At 36.0% G+C, this 16173-nt stretch overlaps 1 long non-coding RNA gene across 3 annotated transcripts; it reads left to right on the forward strand.

The window, feature by feature from the left end:
- Positions 1-7696: 7696 nt before the first annotated feature.
- LOC133716019 (uncharacterized) lies at positions 7697-8721 on the forward strand. 3 transcript variants are annotated; one of them, XR_009849314.1, is made up of 4 exons: positions 7697-7897; positions 8017-8160; positions 8317-8400; positions 8502-8721. It is a non-coding gene; the product is annotated as an uncharacterized LOC133716019 (long non-coding RNA). The 3 variants fall into 3 exon arrangements; XR_009849312.1 differs by having other exon boundaries at positions 7701-8160; XR_009849313.1 differs by having other exon boundaries at positions 7702-8160; positions 8331-8400.
- Positions 8722-16173: the final 7452 nt, after the last annotated feature.

The raw sequence follows: 16173 nt of genomic DNA on the forward strand, positions 1-16173 counted from the left end.
TCTATTTCTGGGGTTGCAACCTTCGTTGTCATCTTTTCTGCTGAACATTGTTATTTCTCTGGTTAAGGCGTCTGGAAGATAGTTCTTATTTCCTGCAATTAATTCAACAATATAATCATATTGGTTAAGAAACAATTGCCAATTTGCTAATCTTCCTCTATCAGCAGCTTTATCAAGTTTAAAATTTTTGAAATTCTTTACTCTAGCACAATCGGTGACGACAGTAAAGGGTTTTCCAAGAAAAGCTGGAGAATTTAAAATTGTTTTCTTGACAGCCAAAATTTCCTTTTCCCCTATGGGATAATTTTGTTCTGCAGGGCTGAACTTGCCACTACAAAATTTACAGATCTTTTCAATGTTAGTTCCAGGTGTTTTTGCCAGGACAACACCGGACCAGTAATTATCACTCGCATCTGTCTGGAGGATAATTTCATCATTTTCCTCTGGTTGTTGTAGAGGAGGGAGATTCTTGCAGAGAGTTTTTATCTGCTTCACAATTTTCTCATCATCTGTAGTAAAGTTCCATTTTCTTTTGGAACTTGTTTTAGGAGATAACATTGCTGTTAGTCCTGAGATTTTGGGAATGAAATCTCTCCCATAATTTATGACTCCTAAGAATCTCTCTAGACTCTTGGCATCAGGAATTCTATCTGGGAACTTCCAGATTTTCTCAAGGATGTGAGGTTGGAGTTTTATCACTCCATTCTTGATATTTATTCCTAGGAAATCAATTTCATCAAGGATAAAGAAGATTTTCTTTTCTCCTAGGATAATTCCATGCTGAATTATTAGCTTTACAACCTCGTGGAGGTGTTTCATGTGTTCTTCTATGTTTTTGGATAAGACAAGGATGTCATCAATATAGACGACACAGAATTCAGCCACATGCTTGAAGATGTTGTCCATATTTCTTTGGAAGATTGAGGGGGCTTGTTTTAGACCAAAAGACATTACTAACTATTCGTAATGTCCTTGTGGTGTTTCCAATGCAGTGAGAGGAACACTCTCAGGATGCATCTTAACTTGCCAAAAACCCGACTTTGCATCGAATTTTGAAAAGACTTTAGCTCCTCTGAGCTGGTTGATCAGTACTCTTACTTGAGCAATTTGATAACCGTCTTTGACAGTCTTCTTATTGACATCTCTGTAGTCAATTACCATTCTAGCTTTGCCTCTGAGGCTTTCTGCATGATTTCTCATGTAGAATGGTGGAGCATGATGAGGGCTAGTGGAAGGTTGAATGAATCTCTTGTTCAGGAGATCTTCAATATCTTTTCTGAATTCCTTTTGATTTTCCTCTTTGTATTGAGGAATGGCTTTGACATGACAGATGGCATTCATACCATGTAATCTTAATTCACAGACCACTGGGTCTTTTTCCTAAAACTTCTGAGGATCTACATCGATGTTCTGCTCGAGTAGTTTCTTGATTTTATCAAGAGTGAGAATTTTCTGAGACTCAAGCTTATTCTGAAAGTGCTTAAGGTAATGCTCATGGATGAAACTAGCTTCTTCATCTGTGCTAGTTATTTCTTCTTCATCTTTAGAAGATGATTCTTCAACAAGTAGTTCTTCTTGTTGTTTGATTTGGAGGATGGTTTCAAATTTGGGTTTGTAGGGGGTAAGATCACCACTATTCTGTGCGATCTCTGATATTGTGTAGTAAAGTTTGGACCTACTCAATGTTCTAAAAGGCGGCCTGGGCGGCCGACTAGGGGGCGCCTAGGCGCCTAGCCCTGACCGCCCCAATTATGGGGTAGGCGATGAGACAAATCGTTCGGAGCTTAGGCGGGCGCCTGGGCAGGCTGGAAAGCGACTAGGCGGTCTGGGCGTTGGGCTAGGCGTTGTTTCATTTTTTTCTTCTTCTGGAAACTCAGACGAATGTTTTCGACGTTGATTCTCAAAAGGTCGGAGGTCTATCACTCTCTCCTCCACAGATCGACCACCATCTTCATCTTCTAAACTGCTATTGATTAATTTCATAATCGAAGAGAGCAAGAAATATTGAGAAAGGAGAGAGGAGATAAGATGACTCACTACAATCTGCAAGTGAAGAAGAGTCGGGGAGAGAGGGGGAGGGACTGGAGGTAGAAGAGAGACAGAGAGAATGGAGGTAGAAGAGAGAGAAAGATACTGGAGGCCGGTAGAAGACGAAGCTGAAGAGAGTTGAATAAGCACGTGAACCTTGTTAACAAAAAAAAAAGAAATCGGAAGAGATGTGGAGTACTCCACATTCAACTATATTTGACCACTATAGATCATATTTGTGATAAGGTTTGTCCTTAACTATTCCAATTTTTCAATTTTTTTTTTTTTGAATGGATTTTTCAATTTTTTTTTAAAGATAGGGTTTGGATAGTTATAAATAACTACTATTAGGTGTTATTTAATAGTGGTTTTAGTATTACTTATTATTATAGAATTAAATAAATATAAAAAATAAAAACCGCCTAGGCCCCTAAGCGCTAGGCCCTTGGTCTCTGCCCGACTAGTGCCTAGCAATTTTTAGAACCTTGGACCTACTACACTTTTTGCTTGTGTAAGACGGTCTGCCCAGTACACCCTTTCTCCTTTTCTGAAGCCTATCGCTTCTTCATCCTGAATGAATCTTTGTTGGAGAATAAAATCATTTGCCAACAAGAAATCTGATCCTTGGCCTTTAGATTGCCAAACGTTATGGATGATAAATGTTCCTCCACCAATGATGATATGAACATTTTTTGCTACTTTATTCATTGTAAGATGGCTTCCATCAAACGTAACACCAGTAGCTATTCTTTTCTTATCTTCTTTCCAGAGTTCTTCTGGAATTGCAAATCTCTTTGCAACTGTAAATCCTGATCCATTATCTACAAATGCATGTAGATGATATTTCTTGTGATCAGGGAATTTTAATCCAATCTCTATGTAGTTGCTGTATCTACTAGTAGAGATGATTTTCGAGTTTTGAAGCTCATTTTCCTGAGCTTGTTTCTGTGGAATGAATGGTTTACATTCTTCTGAAACAATTTCTGGTGGTTCAACCAAGGTTCTAAATCTCTGCGATATTTTCGATATATCCCCCGATATCTCTTTTTTTCGACGGACCGATATATCTAGGGGGGTAAATATCTTATCTGTCACCGTTTCTGCGAAATTTCTTCGACATTGTCAAATATCCCCGATATATTAGATATTTGCAATATATCCCGATAAAGTGAAGAAATATCTGTAAAATTTGAGGTTAAAAAAAAAAACTCAGTAATTCTCTAAATGAAAATCTGTGTGAAGAGAGATTTCCTAAAGGCAAATTTGAGTGAGGAGAAATCCCCTCAAGGTGAATCTAAGTGAGAAAAAAAATCCCCTCAAGGCGAATCTAGGTGAGGAGAATTGGATAAATACCCTTAAGGTGATTTTGGGGGAGAAGTTATTCTCTAAAAGTCTAAATGCAAATCTGTGTGAGGAGAGATTTGGTACTATGTAGTCTGTGACTATTTCTGTAACTCTGTAGTTGAATAATAGAAAGAAGATAAAGGCATAAAGGTTCAATTATTCAAATGAGGCCAAATGACATTGCAGAAGGAAGTCAAGGAACCATATATGGATGACATGATGAGAAGAGAGTGCAGAGTACGGAGTATTAAATTTTGGCTATGCATCTTGAAAAAGTGAGGAATAACGAAGCTACTGTGTAGTCTGTTTCTTAAACCTGAAATTTTTTTTGGAAGTTGTCTCTTGTTTTAGTGGATCAACATAATTAAAAATAGAAAGTGATATATGATATGAAGCAAACTACATATGATATGTAGTTTTGAAGGTAATTTTGATCATGCCACCCAAGTTGAAGACCACAGAGTGAGAATAGCTGGTCATGGTGCTCAAGAGAAGACCCGATATGGGTGGAGGACTAGAGGTGCAACTGATGATCAAAGTACCTTATTTGATGTTTCTTCAATTGCCTTAAGTTTTGACTCTATCAGTTTAGACACAGAGCGCAGTAGGATCTCAAATGAATCTCATGAAGGCAACAATCAATTTGGTTATAATGCTTATGGATATAATCAATATGGAGAAGTATATGATCAATCATCTAGTTGGGTCCATCCTTATTATCCCCTTATAGGGGAAACAGTTGGCAGCTCTAAAGAGATCTATAACTATCATGTTCATCACTACAATTCGCACTATATGGGTCATATGTCTTGGTCTAATTATTGCATTTTCGTAGACCAGCGAGTGACTTTTCAACCGCCTAGAGTCTCTTTTTGAATGTAGATCAAGCTTACATTCATATGTATTTATATGTAGTTCTAAATTTCTAATAAATTTATTTTTTTCAAAAACGATATTTTCGTACACTGTATCTACGATATATCAGATATCTCCCTTTTTCAAAGTACCGATAGATATGAAAATACCGATATTTAAAACCTTGGGTTCAACCAGTTCAATATTGTCATCGATTTTATCCTCCTTTATTTTTGAGGAAGATGGTTCCATAATTTCTTGGAACTGAGTTTCTAATTCTCTCTTTTTTTCTCAGAGAAATATTCTTCATATTCTTGTTCTACCAATTGGCTGACAAGGCCATTCTTGCTTTTTCTTCTTGCTTCAGCTATGAAGCATTCTTTGTGGTAAGTCTTTTTTGACTTTTCACAGAACATAGGAAGTCCATTCTTCTCGTGACATAAGCAGTAGTCACAAACGAATGTATCAGGTTTCACCTGAAAAGATGACGTTATTGCCTCCGTCTTACTTTCTTCCCAGTTTTTGACATGTAGAACATTCATCTGTCTAAATTCCAAGTACTCTACTTTAGAATCTATTTCAGAATCAGATGATTCTTCTTCATCATACCAGGCAGAGTAAACTGACCTGTTATCATCTTCATCATCAGAATAGACTATTTCGTGGCCTTTCATGTTTGTTGGATCTACTATAGGCTCATATTCTTCAAATAGAGTTTTAGTAGATCTTTTACCCTTTTCCGGGCATTCATTGGCATAGTTCCCTTTAGCTTTACATAACCAGCATCTGCAAGCTTTCTTGCCTGGTTGAGTATTCTGCGGATTGACTTGGTGATTCTTCTTTTTCTTGAAGAATTTCTTTTTAGGATCTTCGTCCTGTCGTTTCTAGTAATTGGAACTTTTCTTGAATTTCCAATCTTTTTTCTTATTACTCTTCTTGAATTTTTTCCAGTAATATTTTTCTTTTCTTTTTCTATGGAACTTGGATTCATGACAACCCCAGTTGGTTGACATATCCAGTATTCCATAACAGAAATTTTCAACTCCTTTGAGTTGTTTCTTAGCCATCTTTGCTCTGAGATTGGCTTTGGATTGCTCTTTTAGTAATTGCCTGATTCTATCGGCAATTCCTCCAACTGAAAATCTTTCAATTGGTTTTTCAGCTATGCTTTTTCTCACAGCTGTTCTCCATGGTTCAGGGAGTTTCCTGTGGAACAGGTTGACTAGATCAATATTTTCTAGTTCACCAATTGTACAGTAATATTCTTGAAATTCATTCAAGTATTCTTCAAAATATCTCATGCCATAAATTTTGAGAGCATAGATATTTGATTTGGTCGTTTCTTTAGCCTTCTCACTTAAATTTGAGAGATCTCCACAGAACTGATCATACAGGGGTACTACAAAATCATACGGAGATTTTGAATTTTTGATTTCTTCAAGCTAGTCTTTCCCTCTGGCAGTCTCTTTAAAGGAGAAATAATACTTTTTTGCAACTCCAGTGAGAGTAGTTTCATAGTACACCTGAAGATTTGGTGCTTCAAATTTTCCAAGGGTAAGAGCAGAAGCCATCATCAGGCTATCAACCCATTGATCAAGAGTTTTTCTCCTGTCTAGAGTTTTGTCTAGATTTAACCAGATACCATGAGTGGAAATTGGTATTCTGGGTATATTGTCCTTTGAGACAAATCTTTGAGAATTTCTTTCTCCATTTTTGCCTGTAGGGGCTTTCTGTGTAGGGAGTTTTTTTTTCCCTTTTCTCTAATGATGAAAGTTTTGGAGCTTTCTCCTTCTTCCATTTCAATATCCTAATAGGGAAGGAGTTTTCTTTCCTTTCTTGGTTTGAAAATTTTCATTTCTTCGATTAGTTTTTCTAATCGTTCAAGATATTCACAGGACTCTGCTTCATCATAGAGGTCATAGAGCTTTTGTGCTCTAAGCATATTTACTGGTCTATTCAGATCAGCTTCCAATTCTTCTTCAGTGATGGACTCTGATGGCTCTTCAACAGAGAATTTAGTACCACTAACACTAGCTTCTCTAGTGCTGTAGCTTCTTCTAAGAAGATTGTTGTTTATTGTGGTATTTTCAGGACAAACATCACTTTTTCTATGATTGTCGAATTTTAGACTGATATCTCCAGTCTTTCTGCTTTCATATATTGCCGCTTTGGCATTTTCTGCTAGTTTTTTCGGACTAGACAATTTCCATTCAATAGGAAAAGTTACTTCATTCCAAGTAACCTTGTGGATCTGTTGTGAATGGTTCTTCTGACTGGTGAGAAATCTAGTAGTAAGACCTGGGATATTTGATATCCTTGCCTATGGTTCTACTGTGGTACTCATCAGTTTATAGTATATTTTGTATACTATTGCAAGTTCTTGCATATCTTTTTTCACTGATATGCCATCTGTCTTGACTCTCAGTCTTAGACAGTGAGCTGCATCTTTCAAGCTGGTTGAGAAGTTTGGAAAACAGTTGAAATATGCCACTTGATTGCATAAAGATGCTTCAAGGGTTCCTAACAGACTAGCTTGAAAATCTGTTAGTCTATTGTCCTGTAGGACACATAGAACTGAACAGTTTATGCCTTCTTGAGCCAGAAGTTTTATGCCTACTTGGACTGCTCCAATATGAATAAATTGATAATTTTTTGTTTTTGCTTGGGCAATTTCTGCAGGAGTGATCATTAGGAGATCGGTTTCTCCTATTGTAGAGGGGGTTGTAAATTCCAATAATTTGAAGTGATGGCTATCCAACACTTCAAATTTTCCCCTTTTATAGATTTGTTTAAAATCTAATTTCGGAATTGCGGAGTTTTTTACCTCCTGTTTGATTTCATTAAATTCGAATTCTTCAGCATTGAGGAGTTGTACTCCTTTCTTTTTCCCGAAGATGCTCATCCTTTTGACATCTCTTGTATCTTTCGGGTTTTCGTACCGAATACTAGTTTGACTAGTAGAAGGTCCAAGAAAAATCATATTTGGAACAAGATTCTTCTCTGGTTTTTCTAATGGTTTAAATCCATTAGCTTTCTTTGTTTTTTTACTGTAGGCACTTTCTTGTCCTTCAGTATATTTTTCATAGAATCCAGTGTTTTTTGCTATTCATTGATTTTTCTACTAACACTTGTTAGTTTTTCTTCTTCCGTTTTTGGAAGTTCCTTGATATAATTTATTTTGTTTTCCAATTTTTCTAATTGGTAGATTATACATCACAACACATGTGGGCAAAGGCCACACACGTATTGCCACATAATTAAAAAATTGTGGATATGGACCTCATACCCACCGCTATATCCAATGTTGGTGTCTATATCCTCCACCTACAAGCACAAAACATGGGTGCCTAATTATTTAATATTTTTTCTTTTTATTTTTTGATTCAAACCAATTATTTAATATTTATTTGGGTTTTCTTTTCTGTAGGCCCTAATCTTACAGAATTTTTATCTCATTATCCCTTCTTTTTTCTCTTCGATCATGTCACGAACAGGGATGACCACACTCCACACCTTTAATTGATCAACACCCATATTTTCAGCCTCTCAGACTCTTATCTCTTTCTCTTCTTCTGGAAAAATAAACCATCTCTTTCTCTAGTCTCTCTCTCTCTCTCTTGTCTTACTACTCCATATTCACCATGATCAATTAACCTGGATGGTCTGAATCGTAAGGAATAGATCCCGGATCCCCCTATCAGATTCAACTCTGGTCTATCAATTTAACCTACCCTCTATTTTTGAATTAGGGATTGTGATTTCTTATGCGATTGTGGTTTTTCTTTGCAGCAAGGGAATGAAGAGATTTCATACTGTGTTCGTGGAGAGCGAGGTTGCGAATCACCTCGGATGAAAGAAGCCATCGACCATTAAAACTCGTTCCTCGTGCTTCAACCCAAGACCATGGAGAAGCTCCAGCGACAACACAATCATGTACCATTTTAGTGTTTGTTATTTTATTTTCTTTGATGGCTCTATTCGATATATATGCGGGAGAAAAATTGGATGATTTTTGTTGTCTATGGTTTTCCGGTTATGGCTTATTGATTGAATTTTGTATGGGTCTATGCCTATCATCTCTAATCCAAGATCCCCAATTTCAGCACTGAGTAGGAGGCTGAAACCATGGCAGTGATTGAACCCAAGAAGATCATCATTGAGATCCTGGTATCGGTGAGTTCTGTTCCTTGTTTGTTTCTTCAACACTAACTTGATCTATGGACCTGGACACTCAAAAGATTCAAGCTTTAAACATGGATTGCCTCTGTTTTCAGATTTCGGCCAAGTCAATTGCAGACTGAAGCTGCTCTATTTGCTTCCCCATGTACTCACCAACTTGATTTCAGCCATCCATCCCCAGAAAGTTGAAAAAAAATGAATAATATCAAGAATCTAATCAATTTCAATTTCGGAACTGCAAAGAAGCAATAGGACTCGATACTGGACCATGAATAGAAGCAATTGTTGACCGGAAAAAAAAAGAAAAAAAAAGAAGCAATTGAAACTCTGATTCCTACCAGTTGGTCCCACCATGTCAGAATTGCAAAAGAAGCCACGCTCAACAAAACTGAGACAATTAAGGAGAAAGCAACCCCTCTACAGCGCACTGACTCAAAAAATTGTGGCTGCAACGTGGCAATGGGTAATAGACACGCACATGTGTGTTGATAGGAGCATTTTAATGTGGTATTTTAATAGTTAATTCCTCACATTTTGCTTAGTTAATTCCTTAACGAATCGATTTTTAATTCAATTTTTATTTTTAGGTACATTGGAGTAGATGATGATGAAATAAGTGTTAGGTCCATAAAATGATGGAGAAAAATGGAAATGCACTAAAAAGGTCAACTTTACACATTTTCCTACTCCGGCTAGGAGAAACCAAGCCAAGCAAGGAAGAAGGAGCGACCACCTGACCAAATGAACTTCAAATGAGCTGAAACCTTCCAGATCCATTCTAGACATCCTAAGAAACATTTCTTATGAAGAGTGCAAGAGCCAAAAAGAAGTGGAAGGCCTTCAAACAGTCAGCCCAAGTTTCTGCAGAAGCAAAACTGGAAAACTGGACCTGTAAGGAGTCCAGCAGAAATTCCGGCCCAAACACATGGAGATAAATTCTGAAAACTTTACAGAATGATCTACACTCATGATGGATCATTTCATATGAAGAAGTCACGGGCAAAATCTGAAGTCTTGGTGGAGAATTAATTGAAGGAAAAATGAGTAGAAAGTGACTCAAACCTAACAAATTCCATTAGTGTTTAAATATTCAAACCTAACAAATTCCATTAGTGTTTAAATATTCAAACCTAATAAATTCCATTAATGTTTAAATGCTCAAACCTAACATATCATCATTTGTTTAAATCCAAATAGTTTTGCTTGGTAGCCTATAAATAGAGGCTACAACAAAGAAGAAAGGACATTCCTTCATCCATTCCATTTTCTTTGTCTCTCCATTTCCTTTCCATTTTCCTTTCCATCCTCTAGTTTCAAGTTTAGTCATCTCCACGAGTTCAAGCAAGGCCAAAGAAGAAGAAGAGAAGCCGTGAGCACTTCCATCCATAGCCATCCTTGAAGCTTGCTTTCGAGTTTCAAGAATCCACAACGTGAATCATCCATCTCATCTTCATCCACGGTGTAATCCTATTCTCCTTTGTAACCTTTGCTTTGAATTTCGTTGGTTATGAACTAGTTGACATATATGTTTGAACAAAGTATTATTTCTGGAATTTTTATGATTAATTGAGAATTTTCAGATTCATATATTGTGATTCGAGAGTTGCTTATGTGGGTTTGTTTAATTAAATTTGCGTTATAGATAACTTTTGTATTTTAATCTTATGTGGTTGCAAACACTTAGGGTTTCGATATGAATGGTGCTAGGTTTAAGAACATGAAATCGACTTTTCGTTTTGTGTAAACTTGAATCAAAGTAGTAAAGGTTTTGTACAAAGATCGAATTTAATTAAAGAGAATTGCAATTAGGTGGACTTTTCCATACTAAGTTGTACACTTGAGTTGATAGCCTTTCTCTATGTGTAATGCGTTAAACATGACATGATTGACTAGCTTTCTAGGGTTTGATTGCATGTTTGATAGGATTAATCTAGGTGCTTTCGCTTAGGTTAATTAGCATTGAAAAGTAAAAAATGGGAATTCATTTGCTTTCGAATGTTTCACATGATCAACTCCTTTCTCATGACTTAGATGAACAATATTAGGGTTTGAATCAATTTTAATCATAAGTTTCGGTTTTGATCTTTGTTCCTTCATTCCATTCGTATTTTTATGTTTTTGCATTTTAATTGTTTTTGTTAACTTAGTTTCATTTTCGAAAAAAACAAAAACAAAATCCCCCCTTTTCGTGTAAAATGTTTATATTTTGTGAATACATTTGTGAATATTATACTTTGTTTTAATTTTAATTGTTTAATTGTTTGACAATGACAGGTGTACCCTCAATCCCCGGAATAGAACGATCCCTATTTGCTTATACTACTAACGATCTTTTCAGGGTTAAATTATGCGCTTGCTTTGAGCGTATCATGTGTCCTTTGGCCCAAATATGTCACGAATGTGTATGTGGCCAATGCCAATAATTGTAGTAGTGATAGCAGGTAATTTTTCTAGATGATCTTGACATCTAGATAATTCTTTCAGCAAGATCTGATGTTTCTCATCAGAAGATTTTAGTAGAGAATTCAACTTCTCTAATATTAAATCAGACATTGTCCCATTGGGGATTCCCCTTTTGAGCTCTTTGCAGGCTCTGATACCAGTGATTTGCGGATCTAACCAATGCTCAAATAATCAAGAGGCTAGGTTTTTGTTCTTCTTGAAGAGTATATGAGATATCTTCAATATCTTGTTCACTTTTATAGATTCTTGTTTGCAATCTATAGATGATATCCCAGTAATCGGGAGTTTCTTTGTTGAGATTATCTCTAAGGTGTTTCAACTTTCTTAGCTTTCCTTTTTCTTTTTTCAAGTCTTTGCTAGTACTGTTACAGATAACAACTAACTCAAGTCTGTCAACTATTGGAATTATGAATAGTAAAATTTTATTGCTTGCCTTTGAATATAAAGGATGAATTATAGCTGCTCACCACGCTTTATCAAAAAATAATAAAGATGTAATAAGAAAGAAAAAGGATGATGGAGAGGAGTATTAGTGGGATGAAAAATGAGAGGTTTTGAAAAGTAGGGAGAAAAAGTGGAAATTTTTGTGAGTGAGAATAAAAATAAGTTGGTGGGGTGTATGGCAAGTAGATTGCTAGATTTGGGGTGTATGAGAATTTTCCCTATTTTCTTACTAAATATTTTCACCCTTAATAATGAATTTTAAATACTTTTGGAACTGATGAAACTCAGAAACCAAGATGAATATTTTGTTATGATTTTTCAAAATCATAAAACAATGAAATTCACAAAAAAAAAAAAAAATTGTCCGAGGTTTCAATGTGTCTTCAATTGGAACATATTCTAAAAATCATGCTCTATGATCGGTGAACTTATGGTATATGAGAATTTTAAGAAAAAAAAGTGTTAATAAGGTTAACATGTTTCGATACTTGGATGATTTTTACAAGTACATTGCCTAAAAAAGAAACGTTAACACTTGAAATTTTTCTATACTATAAGCTTACCATTCATAAAGCATGATTTTGAAAACGTGTTCCAATTGACAGAACACAAAAACCCAAAAACCTGAAACGATCATTTTTTTTTGTGAATTTTCTTGTTTTTCTAACTTAGAAATTCATAATAATAATAATAAAAATTGTTTCGTGATTTGAGTCCATTCAGTTCCAGAAGTTTAAAAGTTAATATTTGAGAGTGAAAAATGTTGGTAAGGAAATAAGAAAATACAATTTTGGCCAAAAATTGTGTGTTATAGTCCCCACAATTTTAATAGAATTCATGATTTCAGAGTTTTTTATTTTATTTTTTATTTTTTAATAAAACTAATTAAAGCATAAGCAACAAGTTGAAAAGATAATCATCATAGGTGATCGAGTTGGTAAGAGGCTCCAAGTGAACTCCCACACTCAGGTTCGATTCCTGGCCGCCGATTCTATTCTTGATATATAGCTGGGGAAGGAACCATTTTGACAACTCTTTAAGCATTTAAGAATACGTGTCTCTACTTGAGTTCAACTCCAAATCAAACTGGTCGGTTTATAGAATGAAAATATTTCTTATGAAGGAATCATTTTGACATAAATCTTTAAGCCTTTTAGGATACGTCCGAATCATTTTGACATAAATCTTTAAGCCTTTTAGGATACGTCCGAATCATTTTGACATAAATCTTTAAGCCTTTAAGGATACGTCCGATCTCGATTTAATCTCTACTTGTACTACCACAAATGTTGGCTTTAGACACCATTACTAATAGTGTGAGTTGGGCTATTGGGCACCAATGATTGGTGGGTACAACCAATAGCAAGTTAGAAATGAACTTGTTACCAAACTTGCTGATGGTTTCTATTGTTGCCGTGACAGATACTTATGGACTCATCATTACGATGCATGATGCCTACCTTTGTGGGTGCTACATACTTATTTTAGTTGAGTCATAGAATGCTGGTTTTTGTAAACAAGAACTCATGTAACAAGACCCGTCTCAGCAGCTCCCAGACCATACAATCGTAGGGTACTAAGCATAACAAGGATGCTCCAAGGAGAGAGTCTCGAGTTGTTGTTTGAATTTTCACAATTTACATATATAGATCACCCACCAACTCGTTTCTTGCAAACCTTGGAAAGTTCACCACAACCAAGACCTGATTACTTTGAGAGGAGGGATACATATATCCATTCTCATTTCTTACAAATCCTACAAAGTTCACCACAACTAGGACCTGATTACTTTGAGAGGAGGGATACATATATCCATTCTCATTTCTTACAAATCCTAGAAAGTTCACCACAACTAGGACCTGATTACTTTGAGAAGAGGGAATTAACCATCTGAGCATTTTAGGCATTTCTCCTACTTCAGCTATTCTCTCTTGACAAGGAACACGAAACATGCCACCACATAAAGCTATAAGTGAAGTGCATAACAAGGTTACTGGATTCAGTGACTAAACATGAGTCCACAATTATTTGTCCAGAATAAGACATGATAACAATGGACACTTAACAGATGAAATGTGCAATTCACTTAGGATAATGGTCAAAGTACACTAAGATCACAACTTTCTCATTCAACAATAACCAAACACAAGAATGCCTCAACACTTAGCACAGATCCCAAGTGCATTTCTCAACATCTCAAACCTAACAGTGTCAAGAGGTTTTGTGAATAGATCACCAAGTTAACTCTCAGTGGGCACAAAGTTTAACTCAAGTATATTCTGTTCAACCAAATCTCTAATAAAGTGATATCAAAGATCAATGTGCTTTGTTCTAGAGTGTTGAACAAGATTTTTTGTGATGTTAATAGCGCTTGTGTTGTCACAGAAGATAGACAACTGACCTTGAGCGATGCCATAATCATGAAGCATTATCCAAAGCATTTGTGTGCAGCAACTCCCAGCTGCAACATACTCAGCCTCAGCAGTAGATAGGGAAATGCAGTTTTGTTTCTTGCTATGCCAAGCCACCAAATTGTTGCCAATGAAGAAGCATCCCCCAGAGGTGCTCTTTCTGTCCTTCAAGTTCCCTCCCCAGTCAGCATCAGAATATCCTGCAATTTCCACATTAGTGTCAAAGGTATAGTAAATGCCACTTGTTTGGACCCAAATTGGAGCCAAACACCACTGTTAACAGTACCAGCAACATATCGCACGATTCTTTTGACAACTTCTAAGTGAGACTCTTTAGGATTAGCTTGAAATCTAGCACACATTCCCACACTGTAGGAGATATCGGGCCTACTGGCAGTGAGATATAGTAGACTGCCAATCATGCTTCTGTAGAGCGTGGAATCTACTGATTTTCCATCCTGATCTTCGCTACGCTTTGTAGAGGTGCTCATTGGATTGTTGACCACCTTCTTGGATTGAAGACCAAATTTCTTGATCAGATTTTCAGCATATTTGGTTTGAGACAGAAATAAGCCTGTGGTAAGCTGTTTTACTTGTAAACCAAGAAAAAATGTTAGTTCACCACACATACTCATTTCAAATTCACTTTCCATGATTGCCTGAAGTTCCTGAACTAGATGCTTAGATGTAGAGCCAAAGACAATATCATCAACATATACTTGAGCAATAATAACATCAGATTTTTCATGTTTCACAAATAAGGTCTTATCAATGGAGCCTCGAGTGTACCCTTTCTCCACAAGATAAGTGGAAAGTCTTTCATACCAGGTTCGTGGAGCCTGCTTTAATCCATACAAGGCTTTCTTGAGTATGTAGACGTGGTCCAGGTTATGTGGATCTTTGAAGCCTGGAGGTTGTTGAAGGAATGGATGGATTTCAAAACTTTTTAATTAGTACGGAATTAGTTTAACCATTAAACTACTAACTAAACATAAAATCCATTCCTTTAACCCATGATCTTGGCTTATTGTGATATGTATATAAACATAGCATGCATAGTAAGGAAGAACAAAGAAGTAGTTTATGTTCTACTCACCCTTGGAGCGTGATTTTAATCCGATCCAAGTGAACCACCAAAGTTCCTCTCCTTGATTTCTCCTTGTGTGTGTTTCCTCCACCTTGAAGCACCTTGGATTAAGAACTCCTTCTTGTGCTTGTAATCTTCTCTTTGATGTAACAAGTAAAGCCACAAAAGGATATGGCCTCTAAGGATCTTCACCAAGTGAATCAAGAGATGAAGAAAGATAAAAGAAAAGAAGAAATTATGCAAGTGTTCTTTTTTCCTTTAATTTTGTAATGGACCAAGAGAGAACTCTTTCTCTCTCTCTCTCTCTCAAATCTGAAAATAATAGTGTGGAGACACACTTATTATTATGTCCATGCTTTCACTTTTATATAACAGGAAATAACTCCAATTACTAAAAGAAAAATATTGGCTTTCATAAAGCCAATATGTTGGCTGGTCCATACATGTTATTGGGCACTAAAAATGTGTCTTGAGCTTTCATTTAAATCTCATTTAGTGAAGCCCAAGTCCACACCAAAAACCCGACAATCGTTTAAGCCCAATAGGTTCGGTTTTACCCGAAAATCCTAATTATGTCCAAATAATAAATCTAATTAATTATTTGGTCATAACCAACTCTTGTTTAATCTTCTTCATATACAATCTCAAGGATCCACTTATATGGTGTGCGATCTCTTAGGTTCTAATTAACAAGGCAGTGAAGTTTATAGAAACCATTCTATTTTGTTTACGAATCAAAAACTCCATTTTTGATTCTCCCTTGTTATTAGGATTATAAATGTTTATTAATCCTCGGGGACTTCACAAGTCATGAGTAACGTCTTGCAACATATCATGACTACCCTAGTTAATGTAGAATGACAAAGAACCTATTCAATTGGAATTACAATACAATACGGTCCTTCTCTAACACTATGTTCTAAATCACATCATCGGGGTATAGAATTGATATGTCAATCCCCTAATGTGATTTTCATTCTTATGTGATTCTTAGAATGTGATTAGAAACTCCTTTTTAATCTCATTCAATGCTTTGGCCAAAGACTCATTGAATCACTTTTTTGAACATACACCTTATTTACTTAAGGATAGAGATTCCTTATTGTACACTCACATGTCTCCATGACCGAATTGATTATACCAATGAATGCATCTATTATATCCATTAAGGGACACAATATTATTGCATCATCAAGAAATAATCAATTCACTCATAAGACAACTATGGTGTCTCAGGTCAAAGGACTAATTTGTATTATTGCAATTTAGAGTTCAAGTTTGACATGTAAGTAAGACTCCATACAAGAACTCTAATGATCGCGTTCAGTGTACTCTTTAAATTAAGAGCACCCACATACTTGT

The sequence above is a fragment of the Rosa rugosa genome, chromosome 6, assembly GCF_958449725.1.
Source record: "Rosa rugosa chromosome 6, drRosRugo1.1, whole genome shotgun sequence".
NCBI classification, from domain to species: Eukaryota; Viridiplantae; Streptophyta; class Magnoliopsida; order Rosales; family Rosaceae; genus Rosa; species Rosa rugosa.